Raw genomic sequence first — 7,427 nt, forward strand, 5'->3', positions numbered from 1 at the left:
TTTCAAAATTGTTTTAAGTATGTTTCGTTGTGTTGTTGTTTATTTTGCATACGATTGTCGTTTTGTTACCCATTTATGTAACATCGGCGTTCATTATAATACATCCAAATTAACAGCCTCTGGTAGTGACGGAAAGACAAATATTTGACATTATGTATTTTACCGCAACTTTTATACTTTAGGTATATATCCACAAAACCCGTAAACATATGGTATTTATGCCGCCATTTTCTCTACTTGTTTTAAAGAAAAATTTTAAATTGCGCCGCTTCCTCGAAACATTAAATCTTTTTCTTAACCCTAGATCAATTCCAAAAAATGGTATCAGATCTATGGTCAAAGATATGCATGCACATGTGATTAAAACTATGAGCTTGAAAATCGTTTTCGAAAGTTTACTAATTTTGTGACAAGTTAGAATTGTTTTCTTAAGATTTTTTTTTTAATTTATTGCTCATGCCTTTAAATTAAAAATCATGTTGATTTTCTATGACTTTGGGATGTTATTAAAACACATTAGAATTAGTTCGAAAAGTTTTTAATTTTTTATAATTAAAAACGTGTTTTTAAAGTTTGAGAAATTTCGAGTAATTTTGTGATTAGTTATATTGTCTTGCTAATTTCGTTTATTTACTCGTTTCGTTTTATGTTTGTTGTTATTTTCTTTTATACCATGTTAATAAAATACATATAAAAGCTTTAACAACTTCCTAAAACGTTCCGTTACACTCGATTCTTTATCGCACTCAAAGTCCGAACTTTAATTATTTCAGTTTTCTTTGAGCTCGAGAAAAACCCGCAGTAAAAGTGGCATAACTCTCTTCTCAAAATTTAAATTTAATGATTCTAGAATCAAATTAAAGGTATGTTTTTCCTCTTTCCAATGCAATTAGTTTTAGGTCAAAAGGACATCGGAGCCGCCAGTTATGGCGATTTTACTCCGAGGTGCGCGGCTGTTCCAAATGTCCTGTTTTTTTTAGAATTATTGAATTCCGAATTTAGGACCCCACTCCATGAGTTATAGAACTCTAATGAGAAAATTTTCTTGAGCGAAAATTGTTTTTTTTTATAAGATAATAAACATAATGTGAAAGATTAAAATGTTTTGATTTTTGAAATTTTAATTGAAATTGAATTTTTACAAAACTAGTTTGAATTTTGAAAAACCGTTTTCGCTTTCAAACTTGAAAATATTTTGTCATCCAAATCAAATAAGTTTTCGAAATGTTTTCAAAACTATATCTATATCACATATGTTCAAAATTTATATGCTCTTGAAAATTTGAGTGGGAGGTCTCCTCATAGACAAGCCGAAAAATAAAAGATGTGTAATCTCAAACTTTCAAGTGTTCGAGTGAGTTGAAGTTCACACTTCCCTCATGCACTTTCCCGAATAGAAAATAGGAAAATGTCCAAGTATGTACATTGTGCCTTTATGCACTAATACTGCTCTTCCTTGAATATGAAGATCTAGGATTCCTTTCTAGAAGTCCACTCTATCGCTCTGTAACTAGGAAATTTGATTCCGAACTTATAAGAGACGATGTGCCAACTCCAAAAACTAAGTGGGAGGGTTATACTTGTTTGTAACCCACGATCCCTAACACTAATGAAAGAAGCAATTAACGTGAGAGTAAGAGTCACGCTTGTGGCCCTCTCTTCAATGAGAGTACTCTATGACGTTTTTGCTTCGATCATTGCTCAATGAGCTACGTCCGAGAGTGATACGATGAAGACAAGGCCTCCTCTTGGGGGATTGTTTTTCAAAGTTGACCTTTTGGACTAAGTGGTTGGTTGCACACTTAGACTCAATCCCTAGTAATCCTCCCTTGAGGCTCTGCGAAAGGATATGAGTGATCAAACCAATTTAAAAGGTGGCTAGTCAAAATTGGTGTATTGACATCTTGGCTAAGCATTAATGATGTGTCATTTACTTATAAAAGGAGATTTTTTGCGGCCTTCTCTTGAGAGAGTAGATTATCATTTTGTTTGTCAAACCTTTGGATTTTATCAAATGTTAAAAACATAAATCCTAAACCAAAGACTAATCATAAACTTGTTTCAACTCTTATAGGTAAAATGTCTCTCAACCATTCTTTCCTCAAATAAACTCGAAGGCGAAAATTACGTCGACTGGAAACGTAACCTCGATATAGTCCTTACCGTCGACAAGCACAAAATGGGTTCTCACCACCTCCTGTCCTCCTCAAACGAATGAAGATTCGACACAAGAGGAGAAAGACGCCTTGGCGGCCTGGCTTCGATCCGATGAGATTGCGAGGTGCTGTATTTTGGCATCTATGAACAATGTGTTGCAAAAACAACATCGTGACATCGAAACTGCCGCCGATATGCTCTACAATCTCCATGAGATGTTTGGAGTGCAAGGACGTCAAGCAAGGCAATAAGCGATCTGACAGTTTATGAACTGTCGCATGAAGGCTGGAACTCCCGTTATAGATCATATGATGTTGATCATCAGCTATCTAAACAAAATAGAGATCCTTGGATCTGAGATTGATGGGGAGACTAAAATAGATATGATCTTGGAAACTCTCCCCGAGTCTTTTGATACCTTCAAGCTGAACTACTCCATGAACAAGCTAGAGTACACTGTTACCGAGCTTATGAAGGAGCTTCACACCGCTGAGGGACTCACTAAGAAAAAGAGGACTCAAGGAGTGGTACATGCTACTACCTCTACCTCTGGATCTAAGAAGAGACCTCGCAAGGCCGAGAAGAAGAACCAACCTAAGGTTCAAAAGAAGAAGAAGACGCCAAAGGCTCCTAACGTGGACAAGTCTAACAACAAGTGCCACCACTGCAATGAGCCTGGTCACTGGCGTAGAAACTGTCCTGCCTACCTCAAAACTAAGGAAAAAGGTATTGCACTTGTTACCGAAGCTTGCTTAGTAGCTGCTAATGTATCATCATGGATTATTGACTCCGCTGCTACTAACCATATTTGCTGCTCCTCGACTGGTTTTAGGAAAAGCAAAAGCTTAGAGGATGGCGACTTCTGCTTCAAGTGGGGTGATGAGAGAGTAGTGTCTGCGAAGGCTGTGGGATCCGTGACGCTGTGTTTTGAAGACCGCACTTTAAATTTGATTAATGTTTATTATGTTTCTTCCTTTGGGAAAAACCTAATATCAGTTGCTCAACTTTTCGAGGAAGATTATTATTTAAATTTTATAAAGAATGGAATTCGTATTTCTTTTTCAAATTCTTTTGTCACTGATGCATGTATGAAGAATGGTATTTTTTACATTTATCCCACTCAACCTTCTCTTTTAGACACTGAATTAGACATAGATCTAGTTAACAGGATCAAACTTTCTCATCCTTCCGATCTAACAAACTCAACATATCTCTGACACTTAAGACTTGGTCATATCAGTCTAGACAGGATTAAAAGACTTGTGAGGGACGGTCCACTCCAAGCCTGTGCAATAGGTTCACTACCTACTTGTGAATCCTGTATAGAAGGAAAAATGACTAAGCGACCTTTCTCCCATAAGCGTCGAAGAGCCACTGAGTTGCTGGAACTAGTACATTTTGATGTATGTGGTCCGCTCAGCCAACATGCACGTGGAGGATACGAATACTTCGTTATCTTCACCGATGATTACTCGCGATATGGTTTTGTCTATTTGCTCAAACACAAATCTGACACCTTTAACGTATTTAAGGTCTTTAGGGCTTTAGTGGAAAAGCAAACTGGCAAAGTGATCAAAACCCTTCGATCTGATCGAGGAGGTGACTATATGTCTAGAGAGTTCGATGACTTTCTTAAAGAAGAAGGTATCGCTTCTCAGCTTACCGCACCTTGCACACCTCAACAAAACGGAGTGTCAGAGAGAAGAAACCGAATTCTTATAGAGATGGTTAGATCAATGATGAGTTACTCATCACTCCCTCTTTCCTTTTGGGGATATGCCCTCGAAACAGCCGCTTACATTTTGAACCAAGTTCTGTCCAAAATAGTTCCTGGTACTCCTTATGAACGATGTACTGGCCGTAAAGTAAATCTTGGTCGCATCAAAATTTGGGGTTGCCCTGCACACGTGCTGAGGCAAAAGACTAGCAAGTTGGCTAGTAGGTCAGAATTTTGTCTGTTCGTTGGATATGAAAAGGAAACCAAAGGTTTCACTTTCTATAGTCCCGAGGACGATAAGACTTTCGTTAGCACGAATGCCCGTTTTGCTGTCAATGGTGCCCACAAGAAGAGTTGTAGTCTTTACTTATGTACATTTGATGTAATAAAGTCTCACGAAGACTCTTGCTTGTAACTGTTTATTTATTAATAAAAATTGAAACGTTCATTCACTTTTCCTTGTCTGAAGCTTTGTGATAAAACCTTAGTCTTTAGCCCATAAACAAACCTAACAACATATGAAAAGACAAATGTAGATTTTCTTGAACAAACTCTTCATGGTTTGCTTAAAACAAAATATTCGCAATCTAAGGATCAAATGACTATTGATCTTAGTACGATTGTTAGGAGAATCTATGATGTTTGGTTATGGGACATTGAGAGTTGGAGACTCTATATTTCTTCCAGGTATCTTCTGAAGGTATTGAATTGACCAGTGCAATTCTAGAGACATAATAAGAACAAACCATTTAACCTCTTTTGTCTCGAAGTCACTACGTATGAATTACATCGTGCTTACCTCAATCCTGAAATGAGACATGTCATTTCATAACTTACGTATTCTCATTTGAGAAAGTCAGAGTTCGGATTCACTATGTGATTCCGAACATGACCTATTGGCGAAGTACTAAGTTATGAAGATGTCATGAGTAACTTTGTGAAGATCTCATAGATAATGTACAAGATTGCTGAAATGCAATGTATATCGCCTCATGCTTTGTTCCTTGGAATGTGAATAAATGAACTGGCATGTGTCCAAATTGAGTCATGACTCTTTTGGATGAAACAATGTGACTTGTTAGCTCCTCGTCAATACATTGTTTCTAACTTATTCACAAGCGACAAAGGAGTTGAGGAAATAACAGCTAGAAGGATAAAAAGGTAATTTTGTAAATCCCGACTAGCTGATGATATTCATGAAGGGTAAACATGGATAATATTCAGTGGATCCACTCATCACAATTATGAGTAGAAAATAAATTCATTTGAACCGAGAGATTCTCAGTGTCAACTCTATAGTGCAGTCAGTTGACATTAAGCTAAACTTGAAAAAGGTTTGTGAACTTTTGAGTCCAAGTATATTAACTCAAGCTTTGTTCATTTGGATCCATGAGGTCACTATCAGAAATCATATAGAGTAGGAATAGTTAAACTAGAAGCTAAGTCAAAACAAGAACGAGACAAGTTTTACGAAAATTGTCTAAAGGGTATTTTTGTCTTTTCTGACATATGATGAAATGAGTGTCAATAATTTTTTTGACATTGTCATATGATGACTTAAACCACTCGGTCAAGTTATGAAATTTGGGCCTTGAGGATTAATTTCATTTCATGGAATTTTACTTGAAAATTCTTAATGGGCCTTTTCTTATGTTGTCTTGAACAAATGAAGAAGCATCTAGAAGCCCCTTCTAGATAGTGTGGCTGTCCAACCCAAAGGAGAAAAATAGAGATTATTTTGTGCATTAATGTATGAAGATACGTGCCAAAAGAAAAAGAAAGAAACAAATTTCCTCTACATAGCAAGAGGGAATTCGGCCAAACAAGTCAAGGGAGAAGCAAAATAAAGGAGGAAACAAATCCAAGGACTTACTTGGCAAGTCTCGGCCATGTGATTCTAAGGGAATAAGGGCAATATTCGCTCATGAATATGTGATATTCTATAGAAGAGGAAACTACCTTATTGAAGGTAAACCTTCTCCTATAAATAGAGCCCTCATTCCCCTCATTTTATTCATTCCAAAGTTTTAGAGATTGAGAGCTTCTCTCTCTAGACTTGGCCGACCATCTCCTCTCTCTCTCTCTCTCTAAGTTTCTTTCGTTTTTGTTTTGGCACCTAGGTCCACATTTGACCTAGTGGTTTATCTCTTCGACTCTTAGACTTGTTATTGAGTCATCGTGTTTAAAAGTGCCCACACACTAATTCCTTTCTTTCTCGAGTGATTCTAGTGATAGGAACTTTCGTGGTTGATCGAGTTCCCGAGGAAAGAAGAAAGACGAGCTGAGTGGGGAGACGGACGTTTCTACCGTCCTAAGGCTTCTAAACGTTCAAGCTTCACAAAGGTTAGTAAATAAATAATGCTCTTTAATAGTTTTAATTTATATGCACTTGCTCTTTGTCTAGGTTAGTAAAATCGTTTTACTTGTTTTAAAGAAAATTTTTAAATTCCGCCGCTTGCTCGTAGCGTTAAATATTTTCTTAACCCTAGATCAATTCCAACACGCGTCTCCTCTGAGTTGAGCCCCGCGCCTTGTACCTCGCAGCCCCATATCGGTGAAGATTAGTGATTATTTATGTTAATTAAATTAATTGATTAGTTAGTTTAGTAATTAGTTAGTTAACTTCATTAATTATGTAAATAAATTTGTTAGGTTGTTATTTATGTAATTAATTCACATGTTTATAAAAAAAATGTTAATTAGTTATTACATTAGTATAGTTAATAAGTATGTTAATGTGTTAGGTTAATAACTAGTTAATTGAATTAACTTGTTGATTAATTTCTTTATTTAATAAATTAAGTAGATTTATGTTTAATTGTTAAATTTATTGTTAATTAAGTAGTTAAATAAGTTAGGTTTAATTAAGTAGTTAAATATATGTTTAATCAACTAGTTAGAAAATTGATTAATTTATAGATAATTAATTTTGATAACTTAAACTGAAATTGAAATTGTATTTTGATAAATTAATTAGGTACTTTAGAATTAATTAAGTTAATATTATAATAATAATTGTAAATTTAACTTGTTTAAATTTATTGATTTGAATTGTTATATTGATATGGCCAACTTACTGAGGCTCGGTTTGGGATTTAGTTGTTCAGTAAGATAGTTCTGGCTGGTATATATGTTTTTATACCGAATATGCATGTTTTTGGTTTATCGAAATTTTAGGAGAAACTCTACCAATATTTTGATAATGAATTAAGTCTGTCGATATTTAAACCATTATGATTTGTGTCTAATTTTATTAACTTGTTCGTTAATTTGTTAATTTAATTAACTATTTAAATTTGTATTTTAATGATTAAATTATTGGTTAATTAAGTAGTTAAATATTTTAAGTTTTAATTTGTTGATATGATAATTAGTATGTTAAATAATTTAGAAAATTGATTAATTTTTAAATGATTAGTTTTGATAACTTAATATGATTGTAATAAATTAGGCAATTTAGAATTAATTAAGTTTTTATTATAATTATAATTGTAAAATTACCTTGTTTAAATATAGGAAAAATGGTATGAAATAGTCAATCCAAACTATGACT

The sequence above is a fragment of the Urtica dioica genome, chromosome 6 (genome assembly GCF_054948205.1).
Source record: "Urtica dioica subsp. dioica isolate 48M chromosome 6, U.dioica_male_clone48M_v1_H2, whole genome shotgun sequence".
NCBI classification, from domain to species: domain Eukaryota; kingdom Viridiplantae; phylum Streptophyta; class Magnoliopsida; order Rosales; family Urticaceae; genus Urtica; species Urtica dioica.